We start from the raw sequence: 22,571 nt of genomic DNA on the forward strand, positions 1-22,571 counted from the left end.
AAAAATTATCTAATCTTCTAGTTTTCTAATTAGTCTGTCAGTCCAAGGGTATATTTAAGGTCAATGGCTTCATTATTTTTCTTAATCACTATATTCCTCCCAGAATGCATCCATTCTAAGTAATTCCTCAAAATAAATGTAACAAATTTTTTCTTCTCAAATGAAATAATATACATTTAAGGGTCACAATTAACTTCTACAAGATTTTTCATGATTAAGTTTGAAGTAAATTGTCAGCACTCAAAGTATGCTAACAAACGCAAAGAATTTTACTAATGTTAACTTTCCTAACCTTTGGGACTTGAACAACCTTACCCTCATTATATAGGTTGTGAAATAGGTTTGGAAAAGTAAAATATTTTGCCAAATAGTAAAGTGATAATTATGTCTCAGTCTCAGATCTGGGTGACAAGGACTTCATAACTAGAGATAGAAGTAATAGGTCAACCAAGCTGGGAGCCCACCTGGCCTGCCAAGTGGCAACTACCACACCATGGCAGGGGACATATAACTCCATTTGCATTGTTCTGGCAAAAACTCAGGAACAAGGAAAAAACCAAAAACAGTACTGCTGGGTGCCTTGAACAATAACCATCTGAGAAGCAATGGCAAGATGATCTTATTCAAGCAGTGGCTTGAAGGGAAGCATTGCCTGATGGAACCTCCCTTCAGGAAGGATTCTGAGGCACACTTCTACCCATGCCTTTATCTAGCTCACTGAAATCTAAGAGGGGTTTTTTAGATGGGAGTTGAGTTGGAAGGAGGTGCTGTAAAACAGATCCTTCAGAATCTGCCCTGAGTGGGTCTGCCTATTACATTGCAGCCAAGCAGCCATTCAGTAGTGATTTTATTGACTTTACTCACAATAGGAATAATGACTTTGTCCACAGCTATCCAGTAAACAATTACCTATGCCTGGAGTCATGTGCTTGAACTTATTTGTTTGTTAACTGATTGATTTAATGTATTCCTTTACTACCAGAGAAGGTCATATACCAACATGCCATTATCTGGATGATTTCTTACTCTTATTAAACCGTCTTATTTGTTGTTATTATTCTGTTGAAAATTGACTTCACTTCTATCAATACTCCTCCCACCCTTTCCCTTCTCAGCTGTTCCCCTCACAGTTCTGGCTTACGTTTTCGCTAACGTTCCTTATAATTTTGCAATTCAGTCACACCCTTTCTTTCTTTTCGAACGTTGGAAGATCTGTGTTTACAGACTGCTTTCTCACTCCATACTAGAAGGAATATTTTGCTTTTCACAACAAGTTTGAACATGCTCAAGGGTTAAGTAAAAAGAGACTATGATTTACTTTTTAAACAGCATCACATCAATTAGAAAATTCGCTATAGTTCAGAGATAAGTGTCATGACAAATGTAATCTGCTTTCTTATACACAATTATATATTCATACCATCTGGGGTCAAATTTATATTACCAGGGTCAGAGAGCAAACAATGAGTTCTATGGGGGCTACTTGTAGACCGAGGTGGGCAGGAGAGTGCTTTTGTCTCTAATTGACTCAGAGCTTGGCTTGAGAGAAAACAATGGAAAAAGGAAAGATGTCATTCTTTGTAAGCTGATGGACTTCGTCTTGAAATATCTCTTTCACAGCCTGCCTGGGTTCTGTTATTAAATCTACCAAAGACTTTATTGTATTTGCATCAAATGCTTTACATGCATTATCTCATTTTGTTCTTAGAATATTAAGTTAGCTACTATGACTATCAATTTTATGGATGAGAAAACTGCGGTGTAAGCAGCTGAAAGGACTTGCTGCCAAAGTCACATTGCTTGAGATTGGTGGTTCTATAGTTTGAACCAAAACCTACTGGCCCACAAAGTTTGTCCTCTGCAGTTATTATTATTTCCAGTTTCTAACTGAAAGGGAAATTAAACTTCCTTTTAAGATAATTATCATATGATGTTAAGTACGCTAATAATTTTTGTTCATTGAAAAAAAATACCAACTCCTGTTATTTCTCTCAAAAACAGTTGACACAGGAATTCCAGCATTGTGATGCCTAAAACTCTTAGCCTATCTGATTACTCACCTAGAGTTACTCACTGATAGGCAAATGTATTAACAGGCATTCTAAAATGTCACAGCAGTAATAAAAGGTCTTGAGGGAAAAATGGAAATTGTTGAGACCCCAGACTTGGAATCACTATAGTATCCCTGAATGACTAGGCAATAAATGGGGCCCCAATTACCTAGACAGAAAAGCTGCAGTAGAGAGGAAGGAAAATAGGCTTAGTGTAATGAAGACTGCAACTCCTTTTCTCTGGGGTTGCAGAGCAAAGGCTTGCATTTGAGCCCTAACTCTACCCTGGTCTCCTTTAAGTCTCTAAGCTGAATTCTCTCATTTGCGTAAGAATTAATCATTACTGTCCTTGCGTAAGAATTAATCATGACTGTCTCTTTAAGTTGCCCTGGGGATCATATGCACATACTGTGAGACTGCTTTGAAAATTACAAAGAAGTGGCCGGGCACGGTGGCTCAAGCCTGTAATCCCAGCACTTTGGGAGGCCGAGACGGGCGGATCACTAGGTCAGGAGATCGAGACCATCCTGGCTAACACGGTGAAACCCCGTCTCTACTAAAAAATACAAAAAACTAGCCGGGCGAGGTGGCGGGCGCCTGTAGTCCCAGCTACTCAGGAGGCTGAGACAGGAGAATGGCCCGAACCCGGGAGGCGGAGCTTGCAGTGAGCTGAGATCCGGCCACTGCACTCCAGCCTGGGCGACAGAGCGAGACTCCGTCTCAAAAAAAAAAAAAGAAAATTACAAAGAAGTAAATAAGAAGTTACAAATGGGAGACCCAGATCCAATCTGCCCCACTGATGTTTTAAATTTGGCTTGAAAGAGTGGTCCTTCAAAAAAAAAAAAAAAATCTGGATAATGATGAGCAATGAGAATGCCATTAGGCAAGGCCTGTCCTCCCCAATCCCAGACTCTATTTTTTTTTTGTTTTGCTACATTTCATGCCCTTGCAGGCATTTGTGTTTTCTCCTCTACTAGATATGGATCATCCTTTAGGATTAAGATGGTATAAGATGAAATTCACTTGTGTCACCAGTATGACTCAATCTTCCGTAAAATACTGACGAGTGGAAGGCCTACACAAAGAGTGAAGAGGTAGAGATTTGGGAATGTGAAACTCCCAGGCACACTTCAGCTTAGAAGACCAAGAGCCGCACAGCAAAGAATGTGGTTCCATGCGAACTTGCCTGGTTGCCCTAGAGATTGGGAAAGAAGAGGGGAGAGGACTGAAAAAATCCCCCTTTTTAGGAATTTCTCAAGTAACAGATGCCACGCCAGCTAAGATAGCGAAAAAAACTAAATGTATAGTGGAGGAATGATGTGAGAGAGGAAAATTCATTTTGGCATCTGAAAGAACTGTTGGTTAAGCAGCAATAAGAATTTAAAAACCAATCTCTGAAAGGCCTCAAACGAGTGCCTCTGGAGTGTTCTGGCAAGCTGATGAAGAGGACAAATGCAGGAATTGCAATTCACATAGCAACTGGCCATTCATCCTGAAAATAAATCTACTCTGGTCGTTATTTATCCAGCAGTTATCCTTGATTGCTAAATGAATCTGTGGCACCTCATGTATGTTCCTCAATTCTTTGATGTCTGTAGTCAACCAGGCATTTAATAACTGTCAACAAAGATACTGTATTTGAGGAAATATATTCAGTGGAAGATTAAATTAGGCACCGTGGCCAGCCCACCCACCATGCAGAAAAGCATTCTGTGCTGGAAAATAACATTACCATCGTAAGGATGAAAGACCCAAATGACAGACTTAGGCTTTTCCTCCCCAAAATACAAGGCCTGAGTTGTTAATCCATAAACTAGGATATGTGTGGCTGGACCTGGTTGAAAATTTCCTCACGACCACTCCTGGCCCATTTCTTGTTTATCACTGCCTTTGAGATTTGTTTTTGCTCAGTAGTTTTCCCCGATTCTCCCCATCAAGTCCTATCACGGTATCTCTCCTAATTCCTCAGGTCATAATATTTGGGGCAGAATGGTGACACAGAAAAAAACACCAAACAGTGTCAGAACACCAGGGCCTGAATAATAAATTCCTTTCCCCTGCTCCTGTGTAACTTGGTCTTTTCTAGACCTCAGATCCCCCGTTAGTAAATGGGGCATTATATAAGTGTATGTGCTATTAGAACCATAACATGTTACAAATATTGCCTTGTAAGAGTTTTCCTATTGTTTTCAGTGTGTGTGGTTTATTAAGCTTTTAATATTCCTTGGGCTAGTCCAAGGAATAGAGTTAAGATAAAGGAATAGAGAAAACACGTTACATGTGTTCAATTTCATGTAAGAGAGATTCCAGGCATGCAAAGGAAAATACAGAATTTAGAATTGAAGTAGTTATGGGTTAAACAAGAACAGCTGTAGCTGACAGGATTGAACTGTGTCTCACGGCAGAAGCTGTTTGTAGTTGCACCATCTTTGCACTACCAGCCTAAAGTTGGTGGTCTTCAACCAAAAGTTATTAAATTTACAAATTAGGGAGCTAAGAATGAATCCACAGTAGATTTAATCATCTTATCTCTGTAGGCCCCCTGAAACATTAAGACAATTGTTTGTCAACAAATTTGGCCCAGTGATAAAATGACATTAATAGCTACTAAGAAAATTACAGACTGTAAGTATTGAGAGAGCTATATGCTTTCTAGCACTAAGTGGCTTTTCCATGTGATTCTATTCCCTACAGTATTTGAAGGAACTATAGCATTTTCAGAAATACTGTTGTTATGCAATTGAAAAATACATAATGTTTGGATTTTTTTCTTAATTTTTTTTTTTTTTTTTTTTGAGACAGGGTCTCACTTGTTGCCCAGGCTGGAGTGCAGTGGCATGATCTTGGCTCACTGTAACCTCCGCCTCCTGGGCTCAAGCAATCCTCCCACTTGAGCCTCATGAGTAGCTAGGGCTACAGGTGCGCACCACCATGCCCCGCTAATATTTTGCAGAGACGGGGTTTTGCCATGCTGCCCAAGCTAGTCTCGAACTCCTGGGCTCAAGCAATCTATTCGCCTCGGCCTCCGAAAGTCCTGAGAATATAGGTGTGAGCCACCACGTGATTTATTTTTTGGTTTATCTATGCTCTTTATTTCCTTAGATTATAATAAACAACTAACATTGATGAGACGTATTTGATATCAAACACTGTAGACAGTATTTATATCAGCATCTTAATTTCCAAAACCAACCTTTTTAACTGAGAAAATGGAAACTTAGAGAAGTGAGGGGCCATATCCAAAGTCCTAGAGCTAATAATTGATAGAGTCAGTATATGAACCCAGTTCTGTATAATTTTCTCAGGGGAGTTTTGGTGACCTGAGTTGTTTTGTCTCTAGCATTGTTCTTCCCTCTATGGAAGTAGAACTTCTACCAAGGGAAGAGATCAAGCAGAATGCCTATCGCCCATCACTGGGCATCTTCACTTGGCATCTAAAGGCACCTGTGGATTATTTAAAACCTGTTTGGTCCTTCTCTCACCATGGAAACCAGCTAGAAATTGAGTCCAGTGCTTAATCTGATCTCTACTAACCTCCTGCCCATATATTTTATTGGCCCCATTTCTTAGACTTCCAATGTTTAAACTCACTTATTGGGGAATTTTTCAAAGACACTAACATTTCATTATCAATAGGCTATACGTATTGATGATCTGAAAGGGAAGGACATGCCTGTCTTAGGATGAATTCTAGTTACACAGCTGTCTGCAAGCCTGCATTACATAACTATGCAATGAAATATGGTCTATCTGATGGGGATAAATGTTTTCTATATTTGATAGTTGAGAAAATTATTTTATGTGAGATTTTTTTGAGAACAAATGTTTAGAACAGTTATTTAGCTTTACTAGTCTATGCTAAAGAAAGCAAACTTTTGATTATATACCCTACTATTTTGTACAGGCTGTTAAGACAACCAAGTGTTTTATACATTATCTTCTTTCCACTGGGAAGTTACTTCTTAAATAAGAACAGTGAAAGCATGTATTCTGAGATTTTTCTTTAGACAGTATAAAATTTCAATATTTTTTATGAAAATTGGAACAGTGTTAATGAAGAAACTGTGTTGAATACCTGAACTCAATTGAAGGCTGGGGAATTGCTTTTCCATTAAAAACTACACCTGCTCACCAGTTGACATTTTACCCCTACCCTCTTAATTCCCGTGGTCCCAGAGCTTCTGTAATTGGCATCTCAGATTTCCTATTTAGTGACGAGCCTGAGATCTCCAATATCCAAATTTGTGGCACATCTGAAATGCTCAGTTTGGCTGTTTCAAAGAACCATCTGGATTGATTCAGCTGGGAAGCATCTGGGTAGATTGGTTATGGGCCAGGTTTTAAAAAAAAATACACTGGATGGAGTTGCCTTTCAACGGTCTGGTTATTTTTGCCTTACAGATTTGGACATGAAGTCATAAATTAGGAAATAGTCTCAAAGGGCAGAAACCTTTACTTCTGTGGGTAGAGTCCTCTATTCTAGTTCTGACTTACTATTCAGGAAATTCTTCTCCACCTGTAATAAAACTTTTATTGCTTTCTTTTAGCAGAGAGAGGGAAGTCTTCCAGTTAGTCCTACAAAGTTGTGAAATTATCACAATAAAACCATCATCACATATGAGTTTGTGTTAACTGGAGATTTCATATAACTGAGAGTTGGCTAACAAAAAAAAGGTGACTATTTATGTTGATAAATCTCTCTCCAAAATGTGTGACTTCACTCTCTAGGCATAGTAACCTTGACTGTTCTTTCTGTTCTTCAGTGGTCCTATTTTCATCTGTGGTAAGTAGTTGGGTTCCTTTTCTGTGGCCCATCTCAAGTATGAATACTGACTTCCTAAAATGGAGAGGCATAAGTGATGGAGCATCCTGTGCTATTTTATTTACATTCTACCTAGCATCTCAGGAGAACTGTTCAAGACATGTCTTCATTCATTCAGCCTTGCTTAGCCATATTTTTAAGAATCCGATTGACAAGGTCTGGCCTGAATAGAACTCTGGAGATCAAAGGGAACTCATCTGAGACAATTTAGAACATCAAATGTTACATCTCATTAATCATCCATCCATAGAGTGTCCATGCACCTCTGAACCTCCCTCTAAGAAAGGTATCCACGCCAGACTTGCTTGGTCTTCTTCATCTCAGAAAATGTCAACAACTTCCATCTATTTTTCAAGCCACAAACCTAGGAGTCATTCTAATTTCTACCTCTCCTAGAATTGCTAATTCATCAGTAAGTCTTAACCTCCTACCTCCAAAATATATCCCCAATATATCTACTTCTCACCAACTTCAGTGCAATTAATCTATGAAAATGACTATTATCTCACCCGCAACAGCTTCCTATCTGTTCAAGTTTTCACTCTTGCCTCCCTACCATTATTTTTAAAGCAAATAAAAACATCACAATCTTATACTTAGGAATCACCACTAAGAGGATACTTTAATATACATCTTTGTGGATCTGTTTCTATCCATGTATGTACACATATGTGGTTTTTTTTTTTTTTTTAACTAATGTGACAGCATAGTGTTCCTGTTTTGTAAATTGTTTCCAGTGGATAATCTGTCTCCATTTAATAATGTTTTAATTTCTTCAATTATTCTCAATTGTCTTTTCAGCTATTTTCCCCCATTCCAGATCACACATTATACCTTCTTGTCATTTAAACTTCTCAATCTAGCATAGTCTTCTTTAAGTTTCCAACTTACTAAAAACACTGGGCTGATTTTCTTAACATCCTTTCTTCACAAAAAAGTCTGACTTTTGTTTCTGCAGTGTAAATTATATCCATTCACCCTCCATCTTCAATATACTGATGGCATCTCTCTGCATGTAGAGTTAAACCCAAAGTCTTACTATGGCCTAGAAGGCCTTATGGTCTGGCCTTTGCTCACACTCACTGACTTTTCTTCTAACTCTTCCTACCCCTGCTCACAAAGATCCAGTCATAGAGGCCTCATCTCAGATGTGTAAAAATGCTAAGCTTTTCTTACTCCATCCCCTTTGTACTTGTTTTTTCTCTGCCTAAAACCTTCTGTCTGATCTACTCACAGCCTTGAGGTCTCAGTTCAAATAGCACTGCTTCTGAAAGGCTTTTCTCATGTTTTGGTAAGAAGCAGTCATCTTCCCCAAACATTGGTATCTCCCATCACCCTGCATTTATGTCCTTGTACTGTTCCCTCCTAAACCAACTCTAGGCTTGCCCATGTGACTTAATTTTGCCAATGGCACATTTAAAAAAAAAAAAAAAACCATGATGAGGCCGAGCATGGTGGCTCAAGCCTTTAATTCTAGCACTTTGGGAGGCTGAGGCGGGCAGATCACCTGAGGTCGGGAGTTCGAGACCAACCTGGCCAACATGGTGAAACCCCATCTCTACTAAAAAGTACAAAAATTAGCCAGGTGTGGTGGTGCATTCCTGTAATCCCAGCTACTCAGGAGGCTGAGGAAGGATAATCGCTTAGAACCCGGGAGGTGGAGGTTGCAGTGAGCGGAAATTGCACCATTGCACTCCAGCCTGGGTGACAAAGAGCAAAACTCCATCTCAATAAATAAAACCATCATGACCACATATGCTTTAGGGGCATTTGCATATTGTGGCTTGTGCTCTTGGTGTCCCACTGCCATGCTATAAAATAGCCTGGGAAGGAACACAGCGTGGCAACAGGATGAAGAGGCCTTGAGAATGAGACACCGTCTTGGTTATTCCAGCCCCAGCTGACGTCCCAGCTGAATGCAGTTGCATGAAAAACTTCAACTACAGCACAGGGAGGAGGAGAACCACTCAGCTGAGTCCAGTCAACCCACAGAACCATGAAAATAAAGTTTTGCTTTAAGGAAGTAACTTTTTGATAGTTTTACTTTGAAATTGATAACTAAGACAATTCTTTTTCTGAAGTACTTCATAGCATTTATCACCATATGAAATAATCAGGCAGTCCTATTACCTGGTTATCAATCCATCTCCTGCTATCATCAGATCCATGGGAACAGGAGTTTTGCCAGGCTATTTAACTTTGTATGTATCTACAGTGCCTATGATAGTGTCTGGCACCTAGTAGGCACTCAATAAAATGTGTCTGGTAAATGAATGGCAATTTCCAAGGCTCTTAAGTATTAGAAAAATGTATAAAATACTGGAGCTGAAGCAGATTCAGAGGTCATCTGGGCCAATTTTTCTTGTTATTGGTGAGGAAATGGGAGCTCAGAAAGGAAACGATACACATTGTTTAGAGCAAGGCCTGTTCAATAGAAAATAATCTGCAAATGTGGTCTTCTGGAATGCAAAATACTCACAGTTAAAATTTCAGATCCAAGAATACAAAAGCCTCTGAAAGCACTCAAAGAAAGGTGATACCTACAGATTACAAATTTCAGACTGGAAGTGTTCTGAATTTGGAGTTGATTTGCTGAATTTTTTTTTTTTTTGCCTTCATTTTACCCCTTTATTTCAAAGATGCATTTTAAAAAGTGATGATTCTACTTTGAGAAATCTTACATCAAGCAAGATGTGAAAAATACTGTTCCATGTTTGGAAATACAGATGCCATCTTTTATCACAACAAAGAAAAATCCCAAGTAATATTTTCCTTTTCCAAATATACAACTTAATACAATACAGTAAAAGTGTTTGATTTCTCAACTTGCTGATTAAAAACATACCAGCAACTTGAAGAATCTGCAATAATCAATATTCCTTTACCTTGATTCTATTAGTTATTTTGATTTAATGTTATTGTAAAGATTTTAAACTTTTTTATATATTCGGTACATCAAAATATTGAAGAGTTAACGAAAATAAATTATTTTGGTTCTCTTTTTATTTTTTTGGAGATAGTCTTGCTCTGTTTCCGAAGCTGGAGTGCAATGGTGCTATCGTAGCTAACTGAAGCCTCAAACTACTCAGCTCAAGCAATCTTCCTGCCTCAGCAGAGATCTATAGTAGTTTTCTGTGATACTTGAGAATGTGGCCTTTCACAGGCGCTTGCTCTTTTTGTGCATCCTCTGAGCTGGTATCATTGACTAGAACTATTGATCCAGATCCCATTTGGACTGATTGCTTGGTGATGACATAGACTCCCACAGAAGTCTGGACTCCCAACTCCTATTACTGGACCTTTCCATGTTCGCTTCCTTCTCCTGTTTTTTTTTTTTTTTTTTTTTTTTTTTTTTTTTTAAACCATGCCATTCAGTTTTAGTCTGGAACACTAACCCAAGTCCCTACACTGGCTAGCTCACTAGCCTCTATTCACTGTTTACAAATATGTCAGGCCCCAAGCACTGATGAGTAAACTATGCAAAGAAACATGCCCAAGGTTAACAATTAAAATAAGCAAAGGAGCCCTGCTTTAAATCTGTGTCTGCCAAGCTTACAATCTATTACTGAAAGTAATAGATTGTCACAGACATCTGACTGCAGGTGCTTTTCAACTCTGGGACAGGTGCATTTTCACACAGGAAATGACTATATATTTGTAGTTTGCCATTAGAGAAGGGATGGCAGAGGGTCATTTTCTAATAAATCAGACTCAGTGTTTCTCTGATTTAAGGGTTATGCAAAGGGGTGATGGCTGCAGTGGCAGGCATGAGGAGAAGCTGCTGCTACCTGGTTCCTTGACTTTTTGCTACTGTCAGAGAAACCAATGCTGGAGTAAGTCATCTACTCAAGGTCACATAATTTTCCAGATGACAATATATAGTTACCTGTGAGTGTTGGCACCTAACACTTTTATACTAAGATGCACTGCATAAATAAACATATAGACCACTTCTTTACCTGGATAGTAGACAGTACAATTGGCTTTTTTTTTTTTTTCTGCCTCAGCTGATTCTGAGAAAAGAATTGCTTTTCCCTGTTTTCTAGACCCACCTCCCTAGATATCCTCTTGGTGCACACTGGTTGCTGCCTCCAGACTGGGTTGCCTAGCAACCAAGCTCTGCAGGCTTCCTAATAGACCAAGGCTTTTCCTTCCAGTCCAACTGCTATACTAATGCTCATTGTTGACAAGGGAGCAGCTCCCTGCTGAGCATATGCTGTATTCTGGAAGCAGATTTGGGGACTTGGTGCCAGGAGCTATGGACATCTCTCCTGAAACAGGAGGGATAGAAGTTTGAGGCTGAACTCCTTTTATTGCATGGACTATTAGCTGCATTGATAGATATCTGTACAGGCATTTCCACTTGGTTAGTCATGAGACATTGCATTAGAGTAGATATTTTTGTTACAGTGGGATCTGAATTCAGAAAAAAATTTGCATCATCTTCTTGACCCATACAATCCACAGAGAAATCCTCTAATATTCCAATGCATACAACCACACAGTCTGAAATAATTTCGTATCTCTCATCTAAGCAGCTCAGATTGCAGCTGTGTTCAACTAGAAACCCTTAAATTCATAGAGAATCTTCACACTCATCTCATTAGATCTTAACATTGGGCCGTCATCAAGGTCAACAGAAAATGGAGTGACACTCTCACTTACTAGAAAATGAGGTAAATCACCTAAAGGTAGACAGGGAAAAGGAGACAGAGCTTATTCTTCTAAAACCAGCTCTTCACAGACATCTGACTCCAGGTGCTTTTCGACTCTGGGACAGATGCATTTTCACATGGGCAATGACTATATATTAGTAGTTTGCCTGTAGAGAAGGGACGGCAGAGGGTCATTTTCTAAATTAGTAAATAAGCTTGGAGAAACGTAACAACTTATTCTAGGTCACTCAGTAAAGCTGTGACCCTCTTATCTTTCTGAATCAAGGCAATCAGCTATAAATGCTGCATTACTGATTTCTCTGTTGCTTTATTCTAAAATAGCATATGACCGTATTTAGAGAGACATGCAAGCAACTAAATTTTAAATAGACATGATTGATAAAATACAGTTAAACACACTCAACTATTGAATGTGGTGAAATTTCATAATCTTTTTTATTAGAAAAAAATCAAGATAATGCATTTAGTGAGAATAGGCACTCTGTTTTTCTCACCTTCATGTCATGTGTAAGTTTGTACAGACCATGGCATGTAAGAGTCATATCACAAATATTTATATAATTAAAAATAAAACTAAAGAGAAAGCAAATAAGGAACTTGTATGCTACCAAATATAGCAAAAAGAGCTGTGTTCCAATTCCTACTTCCTGTGCTCTACTTAGATCATCTTAGGTTAAAAAGCAGGAAGACCTTTCTGGCATTTAATACCACTAAAATCTCAGAATGTTTTCCTGAAGAAAAATAAATTGATCTTCCTTGTGAAATAAGACTAGGCACCCAACTGTAAGGCCAGATGCCCTGTAATTCATATTGGGAACAGGAGGCAGTTTCATCCAAACCAGAAATGTCCTCTAGCCCTCAATATTTTAAATTTTCTTCCTTTTATTTAATATTACTTCATCCTTAAACACAGTGATAACCAAAGACATTTTGCTTACCAAGTTCTGCAATAGATTATTTTTCTGGCAAGTTAATCTCAGCATAATGGTCAAGAGCATAAAACAATTGGATATATAAGAGTCCAACTGACCTAGGTTAAAGGCCTCCCCTCCTAATGGCTGTGCTACCCCTAGGCCTCTTTCACCAGTTTCCTTAGAGGCAAAATTGGGACAATCCCAGCATGTATGTCACAATGCAGTTGTGGACACGTAATAAGATAATGCTTCCAAAGCTTTTAGCTCAAACTGGCATGTAGCTCAATAAATGTTAGCCATTAATTTCTATGATAATAGGTAATAGTAATTTGAATAAATACTTGGCTTTATATTTGCTTTTTTTAATGGGTCTATGTTCTTTGGCCTTTGTTCAATCAAGTCATGGAAAATGTTCCTTGTATACATCTAAGAAACGTATTCAAACAGCATTTAACAAAATGTAGCATCTTTCTAGACTCAGGGAGGAAATCCCAGAGAAGTTATCGTATAGACAGACCTTGTCCACAAAGGACTTTGCTATTGGTACCCCACCAACTCTTTTTCTCTTCCCACCCCACCACGTGGAAGGAGGAGCTCTTCAGTACACACTGTTCCTGCCCCTCCCTGTGCTGGATGGAAACATACCATGTTTTTCTATCACATGCTAGATTCTTCTGACACCATCTGTTCTTTTTAGCCCACAGCACACAGTTTGCCTTGCTGTCACAACTCTATTTGAAAATGTCGAGAAGAAATGTGATGAATGATTCTGAGGAATGTTGTTTACCTACTAACCATCCACCGCTGAGTGGTAGGGAGTGCGGGCTGGAAAATAGTACAGGCCCTTCCAACCATGGGATTGCTATGATTAGCCTTACCTAATATGTCACCAAGTTTGAAAGATAGAAAGAAAGGCTGATTCTAAGGAGTTTTAATCCAAGAAGCACTTGTTGCTATGGATCCTACTGGAGGTCTCATTTACTGAACTCTTAGTTTCCACTAGGCACTATGTTAATTACCCGATCACATTATAGCACTTAATCCTCACAGCACTCCAACAAGGAGGAGGATATACTGTTATCATCCATATGTATACTTGTGAAATTAACAGCTTGAGAAAATCAGTTAACCTTCTCATAGTCACAGCACTAGGAAATGGAAGTGTTATGAGCCCAAGTTGTCTGTCTCCAGACTCTCTGTCCTTGACCCATGCATACCCTGACATTGGCATGCATACATTTCAAGAATAGGAAACTGATAACCAGTTGGCTTGTATTCTCTGGGTCCCACTGTTAAGATGACTCCTGGAGTTGCAGTTCTATTTTGCTATTGTTGTAACCCTAAATTTGAAGCTCATTAAAGGAAGAGATGGTGGTGACATGATTCCACACACACCACCTTTGGTCATGCATAGATGTTAAGTATCACTGGTGGATGGTTTATCAAATGGAGATGTTACCAAGGTGATCAAATTATCATCCAAATCAGGACATATTTGAAAGAGGAAAAGGGTCTACTAAAAATTATACTAGGACAATACTATAAACTGGGGTCATCTTCAGCAAATTGACCCACATGGTTGCCCTAGTTATAACTCCTATTCTACTATATTTATTCAATGTCGTGAGTTTCCTCTGAGATGAAGGTTAGGAACAGGCTTCAAAAACAGGTAAATTAGAACACCACAAAATGGAGCCATCTATTCTAAATACAAATGTAGAAACAAAGTATCAAAAAGACAACTTGAATGTCACCCTGATTTTATTTTCCCTTTTATAAATGTGTTTGTGATTTTTTTTCCTGCTCCTCAGCAGATGCTACCTGATTTGTGCTCTGGCTAATGTCACTCACGTCAGGAGTGTTGCCAAACGCAATGAGGTGCGACCGACACCAGGAAAGATGATGAGCAAAGAGAATGGCAGCTGGTTGTGTTTCCTTCTTATAGCATTTTAATGAATCAAGGAGCATCCTCATAGAGTACATCTGTACATGCTAGAAGCCAAACTCTAAGATCTGAGAACCCTAAAGCAGCTCCATCTTCATGATAGGGAGGATGGGTCCTGAATAGAGGGATGAGGCCTGGGAAATATAAGAGGCAGTTGCAGTGCTATAGAAAGAACTATAGACTAGTGGTTAGAAAACCTGAGTTCTCTCTCACTCTCTGCTACTCATTAGTTTTTTAACTTAGGCAAAATGTTTATCTTACTCGAGACTCTATTAATAAAAACACACTAGAGTTACCAACAGGGTCCCAAAGGGAGTGGATAGGGGATCTAGAAAGGGGCTCATTCTTCTTTCATTATTGCTTCCCTTTCTTCTCTCTCTCTGCCAATCAGCTTTTTTCTTTTACTGCCCAGTCTGCCTGGTGGAAGACAAGATAATCCAAGTTTTCATGGTATAGCCATGAAAGCCACAAAGAAAGACTGATTCCTGATTCTCATTTCCATGTTTAATTCCTAGCTGAAGATATGATAGACGTAGCTAATTCCCCCTCACCAAAAAGTATGAACAGGCTGTATATGAATTTTAGACATCACGCCTGAGGCCCACTCCTGTGTCCCAACAGATTGTGGATCAGTTCTCATTGCAAGGAAACTGTTTGTCAGCTGATATGTTTCCAAAGGTATTCATTTGCTTGTGTAACTTTATTTCCTCAAAAGCAAAATCTGACCTCCCTTCTCTTGTGTGGTTATAAGTCTTAAAGGAGACCATGTACAAGAAAAAAAAATGTGAAATTCAAAGGGCTTTACATATATCAGGCACAAGCTGTAAACTTAAGTCACCCTGTGAATCAGATGTAGAGTTACCATGTTTGGGCTCACACCCTCTAAATCCCCAAGGTGTAATCCTCTTTCCATGGACATTTGGAAGGTCAATGTCATTGCAAGAAGAAAGGTAAAGCTTACCTAATGTGAATGTTGTGGGCTTAGAGTTCACCAGCAGGCAAGAACTCTCTCCAGGTTTGTAATTAATTATCTTATTTGCATTATGTAAATGTTACCTTTTAAAATTTCGTAATTGTTATCTCTGAGATACTTAATTGCTAGAACTGTAAACAGAACATAAGGGCTGCAAAATGCATGAATATTTAGTGATACTGACAGATTTTGTTCATGACCTGCCATGATTATTAATATTACTATCAATTTCACCAGGGCAGGTTGTCAACGTGCGTACTAAACATGAAGCAAAGACAACTCCTTTATCCAGAACTTAATTCACTACGAATGTCACTCCAAAAGGAAATGATATCCAATCTGACAAGGGATTAATCACCGTAATATATAAGGAGCCCAGACAATTATAGAGGAAAAAATCTAATAATCTGATTTTAAAATGGGAAAAAAGAACTGCATAGACATTTCTCAGAAGAAAACATACAAATGGCCAACAGGTATATGAAAAGGTGTCCAACATCAATGATATCATCAGAGAAATGTGAATCAAAAGTACAATGAGACATCATCTCACCCGGTTAAAATGGCTTTTATTCAAAAGACAGGCAATAACAAATGCTGGTGAGGTTGTGAAAAAGAGGGAACCCTAGTACACTGTTAGTGGGATTGTAAATTAGTACAACCACTATGAAGAACAGTTTGGAGGTTTCTCAAAAAACTAAAAATCTAGCTACCCCTATGGTCCAGTAACCCCCCCGCTGGGTATATACCCAAAAGAAAGGAAATTAGTATATTGAAGAGATATCTGCATTCCCATGCTTATTGCAGCACTGTGCATAAATAGTCAAGATTTGGAAACAATCTAAGCATTAATCAACAGACAAGGGGATAAAGAAAATGTGGTACATATACACAACAGAGTACTATTCAGCCATAAGAAAGAATGAGATCCTGTCATTTGTCATTGTGTTAATTGAAATAAGCCAGACACAGAAAGACAAACTTCACATGTTCTCATTTGTTTGTGGGAGCTAAAAATTAAAACAATTGAACTCATGAAGATAGAGAATAGAATGATGGTTATCAGAGGCTAGGAATGGTAGTGGGAGTAGGGGAGGGAAAGTGGAGATGGTTAATGGGTTCAAAAAATAGAATAAGATCTAGTATTTAATAGCACAACAGGGTGATTATAGTCAGTAATAATTGTACATTTTAAAATAACTAAAAGGGCATAATTGGAATGTTTATAACAAAGGATAAATGCTTCAGGGGATGGGATACCCCAATTACCCCAATGTGATTATAAACACTGTATGCCTGTATATCTCATATAGCCCATAAATATATACATCTATTATGTACCCCCAAAAAATAAAAATTTTAAAAAAGGATACACATCTCATTCATGACCTGTAATAATAGTCGATCAAATGACAGATCACTGCTAAGGCCTGTCGTGGGTAATAATTCAACAATATTGGGAGTTAGAAAAAGGCTAGAATGTAAAAGAATATTCTGGGAGTATTTATTGGTAAGCCCCTTCCACATGTCTGATCTGCAGAGTTCTTCCCTACCAGCCCTCTGTAGAACTCCATAGTCTAATTCTGACCCTCTCAGAGCCCTCTAAATCCTCACTCTTCAAGGGGGAAAAATTATATCTGCCCTGTTTAGCTGGAGCTGGCAGATCATAAATGCTCTGCAAAGGGAGCAGCAGAGAAGAGTGGAGAGTCAAGGTTTCAGGCATATTTGACCCAAGAAAGCCAGAAGTGATACAAGTTTTGGGTGAACATGAGCTATCTTATATGGAACCATTGAGAGACTAGGTGGAGTCACTCTGTGGGGCCCTCAGCAGGTAAATACATGGTAGCTTTAGCTTTAGGAGAAAGATGGTAAGGTGTAAACTGTTGAGTCAGTACGATATGAGAGAGTGAAACTTGTGGAGATGAGAATGGAAAAGTGATTGAGAAGGAGTAGAAAGAAAAGACAACAAAGGGAAAAAGAAACCACAGGATAACCTTGAACAGGCCGAGTTTAAAAAAAAAAAAAAAAAATCAGCTTGAGGAGAGGTTGTTCTTTATACTGCCAGGGGTGCACACATGCAAACATATATATACAGAGACACATAGCTATACATTTCCTCCACCCACACATCCCATATATACACAATAGGCTCATTTCCTTAACTCAATATATTCAACTCATGTGTCCACACCTACACGTAAATATGTTCCTGTAAATGACACAATACACTCACTCTCTTTCACCTCTGCATATTTTCTGATATCAACAAGAGTAACAACAGCATCTCAGCAAAGCTGTCTAAAACAAGAGCCCCAAAATAAAGACAGGCACAGGCACAAAGACTGTGTGACCAAGACCTGACTAAATGCCAACACAAAGGTTAGCATGACCGACTCCTGCTTCCTAAAGCTATTGGTATTTTTTTCTGGAATTCTGTAAATAGAATTACAAATGGAAGAACTTCAGGTTAATGGCTAAGAATTAACATTATCCAGATTGTTCCCCATTTTGGAAAGGATATTTTAGTGTTCATGTTTACCAAATGACCCTATTCAAGTGTTAACTGAAGTAGCAAGATATAAAAACATAAAGCACAATCCTTCTAGATTCATTCCAAATGCACATAGGAATCAACTTGGACACAAACATACAGACACATACTTGACCATCTCTTACTATGAAGTATATTACTGCTAAGACTCATATCCAGCTTTATCACTAAAGAAGCTTTTAGGCCAGGTGTAGTGGCTCAAGCCTGTAATCCCAATACTTTGGGAGGCTAAGGTAGGCGGATCAGTCAGGAGTTCGAGATCAGCCTGGCCAATATGGTGAAATCCCGTCTCTACTAAAAATACAAAAATTAGCCAGGCATGGTGGCATGTGCCTGTAGTCCTGCTACTCAGGAGGCTGAGGCAGAAGAATCACTTGAACCCAGGAGGCAGAGGTTGCCATAAGCTGAGATCATGCCACTGCACTCTAGCCTGGGCAACAGAGCAAAACTCTCTCAAAAAAAAAAAAAAAAAAAAAAAAAAAAAAAAAAAAAAAAAACAAAAACAGCAGCTTTTAATTACATAGCTGAAGGTAGTACTACATAAAGAAAAGGGCAATTAGACTGACTTGCAAACTACCATATAGTAAGAACTATGTATAGACACTGTTCTAACATTTTTACATTCTCTCATTTAGTCCTGACAACTCTATGAAGTAGGTATTATTTTCATATTACATATGAGGAAATGAGACACTAAGAAATTAAATCTTATGTTGAGAAAAATGGACTTTGAACGCAGATGGTCTAGCTCTAAATATTATGCTAAAATGAGATTTCATTCTTATGCCAGCCACAGACTAGTAGTGACTTTCTGTGGTCCTCTAAGGAGAAGTACTTTGGGCTATGTTTGGGCTTCATAAGAAGGAGTGCTGTACTCAACGGCTGAAGTCTGCCACAGGTAAGAAGGTGAATTAAGACATGCAAAAAGAGTATTTGCAACACTGATCTGGGTTCCAGAGGTTGAGCACTCACTAACTGTATGTGTAAGCTTGCCCAAATACCACAAGTGAGAAGTGAAGGAAGCAAAGACAATTTTGCTACCTTGGCAGCATTGTAATGGATTTTGGACTCATGTGAGGACATCTTACCACAACCCTGAGTGGCTCAACGTCGTAAGGTTTTAGATCACTATCCTCTAGTTTAGAATTTCACAACTGAAATGTTTGTTTTCTTAACTTCACTCTGCCTGAATTAGTCAGAGTTCTCCAGAGGGACAGAATCAATAAGATATATGTATGTACATAAAGACATTTATTAGGGAGAATTGGCTCCTGTGATTGCAACGGAAAGTCTCCCAGTGGGCCCTCTGCAAGCTGAGGAAAGAGAGAGGCTGGTAGCGTGGTTCAGTTCAAGACAACAACCTCTCAAAATCAGGAAAGCTGACAGTGCAGCCCTCAGTCTAAGGCTGAAGGCCTGAGAGTCCCCAGGGGACCACTGGTCCAAGTTCTGGAGTTCTAAGGCCAAAGAACCTGGAGCCTAATGTCCAAGGGCAGTAGGAGAGGAAGCAAGGGGTCCAGCGAGGTGTGAACTCCAAATATCCGAGATAGGTCTCAATCAATTTAGGAAGTTTCTTTTGCTAAAGTTAAGGACTGTGCACCCCTGACACAGCCTCAGAAAGTCGTGATGACATATGCCCAAGGTGGTCGTGCACGGCTTGGTTTTATACATTTTAGGGAGACAGGAGACCTCAGTCAATATGTGCAAGATCCACATTAGTTCAGTCCAGAAAGGTGGGACAACTCGAAGCAGGGAGGGGGCTTCCAGGTCATAGGGTAGATAGAAGACAAACTGTTCCATTCTTTTGAGTCTCTGATTCGTCTTTCCAAAGGAGGCAATCAGATAGATATGCATTTATCTCAGTGAGCAGAGGGATGACTTTGAGTTTTTTCTGTCCTTTGTCCACAAGGAAATTCCTTGTCAGCAAGGTAGGTAGCTTATCTTAGTAGCTATCTTTTTAAGGAATAGAATGGGAGGCAGATTTGCCCTAAGCAGTTCCCAGCTTGATTTTTCCCTTTGACTTTGTGATTTTGGGGTTCCAAGATTTACTTTCCTTTCACAAAAGAAGAGAAAAAGAGAGAGAGAGAGAGAGCTGGAAGACTCAGCAAGCTGCTTATGCCCCTTTTCCCCCCTGCTTTGTTCTGGCTGTGCTGCTAGATGATTGGATGGTACTCACCCACACTGAGGAAGGTCTTCCTCTCCTAGTCCACTGACTCAAATGTCAATCTCCTCTGGCACTCATAAACAGTATGAGACACACTCACAAACAGTACTTCACTAGCCATCTAGGCATCCCTCAATCCAGCCAAGTTGACACTTAATATTAACCATCACAAAATCCACTGTTTGTCAACTTGACACCCATATATGTTTTAAAATTATAATCTCTAAAGATAATAAAGTCATAATTTTGCCTAACAATTCTTCATGCAAGCAAAAATGCACAAATCCTTAACTTAAATGTTATTACATAAAATTAACACTTAAGTGCCAACATGAATTCAATAAATTTTACATTACATTTCAAGGGAATAGAGAAAATAAAGATATTTGCTTAATATAGGTATATATATATATATATATATATGCACAAACATATATATATATAAATATGCACAAACATATTTTTACCAAAATGAGCAAATATAGTCTTCATTTCTGTAACTGGTCACATGGTCATAGTTGGTATTAATAATTACCTTTTTCTGCTCGCAATCCCAGTACTTTGGGAGGCTGAGGCTGGCAGATCACCTGAGGTCAGGTGTTTGAGACCAGCATGGCCAACATAGTGAAACACTGTCTCTACTAAAAATACAAAAATTGGCCAGGCAAGGTGGCACGCACCTGTAATCCCAGGTACTTGAGAGGCTGAGGCAGGAGAATCACTTGAACTCGTGATGCAGAGGTTGCAGTGAGCCAAGATTGCACCACTGCACTCCAGCCTGGGTATCAAAGTGAGACTCTGTCTCAAAAAAAAAAAACTTTTTCTATTATTTATTTTGTATTCTCTTTGTCTTTAACAAGTACTTAGCTGGTTGTGCTTTTTATTTGCTAGAGTGACCCAAACTTATTTTTTTGTTTGTTTCATTTTGTTTTGTTTTTTGAGATGGAGTCTCATTCTGTCACCCCGGATGGAGTGCAGTGGCATGAACTTGGCTCACTGCAAACTCCGCCTCCTGGGCTCAAGCAATTCTCCTGTCTCTGTTTCCCAAGTAGCTGGGATTACAGGTGTGTGCCACCACACCCAGCTAATTTTTGTTGTATTTTTACTAGAGACTGGGTTTTGCCATCTTGGCCAGGCTGATCTTGAACTCCGCACCTCAGGCGATCTGCCTCCCAAAGTGCTGGGATCACAGGTGTGAGCCAACACTCCAGGCCCCAAATTTTCATTCTCACAGGGTCTGGGTCATCCCTAGTCCTGCCCGGATTGAGCTGTTGTCATTTCCTATGGACTGTAATTATAGAGCAGGGTAATACTATTAATAACAGACACCCTAAGGGATTTTTTCTATTCCAGACATACTCTCTCTTACCTCCACTGTGGAGTAGTAGTCTGATTTTGATAGTCTGGGTCAGTCACCACAGCCAACACTGTAACCCCTTTCTTAACCTTTTGACTTAGAGGCATGAGGTGTTAAAAGTGACCAGGTGACAGTCTTAAATTTCATTTCAATGGAATCGTTGTATCTTGGTGGCAGCATTCCTCCCTCAGGAACTAAGAGCTCTAGGCCAGCAGAACATAATGTCATGGGAACAGGAAGCAAACATTCTGCTGTTAGGTCACTATGGGTAGCGGTGAGTGGGGCCACTTCTACCTCCTATTAACCATCACACGGCCTCACATCTGTTACTAAACATGATAGAATTCAATCTACAATAAAACTCCTTTATGTCCTTAGAATACAGTGGGGAATTTAATGAACATTCAAAAGTTGTGATAGTAAAGAAAGTGATTTTCCATACTCAGAATTCAATAGAGAAGAAAATCAAAGGACAGTTGAAATTCCATCACTTGAACAAAGCTTAATATGTTTAGCTGCTCTATCAGACCACGAACAAAATCATGTGCTCACCTTCCAAAAAGAATGTGATGCTTAATACTGATCAATGGATATGAGTAAGAAGAACGCTCTATATCTTTTTTTTGAGATGGAGTCTTACTCTGTTGCTCAGGCTAGAGTGTAATGGTGGGATCTCGGCTCACTGCAACCTCCACCTCCCAGGTTCAAGCGATTCTCCTGCCTCGGCCTCCTGAGTGGCTGGGATTACAGGTGCATGCCACCATATCCAACTAATTTTTGTATTTTTAGTAGAGACGGAGTTTTACCATGGTGGTCAGGCTGGTCTCAAACTCCTGACCTCAGGTGATCTGCCCGCCTTGGCCTCCCAAAATATCAATTTAATTTTTACAACTTCTAGCAACCCCGTTAGAGAACTTATGTAAGGTCACCGAGTCATTCTGAGAAGATGCAGAACTATTACCCCAAGTTGCTAATACCCAGCTTATTTTTTCTCTGCCCTCAGATTTGCCATTTAGGGGATGGGAAGAACCAAGTGTTTGTCAGTCTCTCTCATGACCAAGAGTCTGTGGGCAAGTGACTGGCAGGGAAAAGGGCTGTGGGCTGTGTCCATGTAAGGGCTT

At 39.3% G+C, this 22,571-nt stretch overlaps 1 long non-coding RNA gene across 1 annotated transcript in view; it reads right to left on the reverse strand.

The window, feature by feature from the left end:
• LOC139363731 (uncharacterized) overlaps nucleotides 1–22,154 on the reverse strand; it is a 128,267-nt gene extending 106,113 nt beyond the window's left edge. Inside the window, exon 1 of the long non-coding RNA XR_011624562.1 lies at nucleotides 21,463–22,154. This is a non-coding gene — a long non-coding RNA (uncharacterized lncRNA). The remainder of the gene's footprint in view (nucleotides 1–21,462) is intronic.
• Between the last annotated feature and the right edge of the window lie 417 nt (nucleotides 22,155–22,571).

The sequence above is a fragment of the Macaca nemestrina genome, chromosome 6 (assembly GCF_043159975.1).
Source record: "Macaca nemestrina isolate mMacNem1 chromosome 6, mMacNem.hap1, whole genome shotgun sequence".
In the NCBI taxonomy this organism is placed as follows: Eukaryota; Metazoa; Chordata; class Mammalia; order Primates; family Cercopithecidae; genus Macaca; species Macaca nemestrina.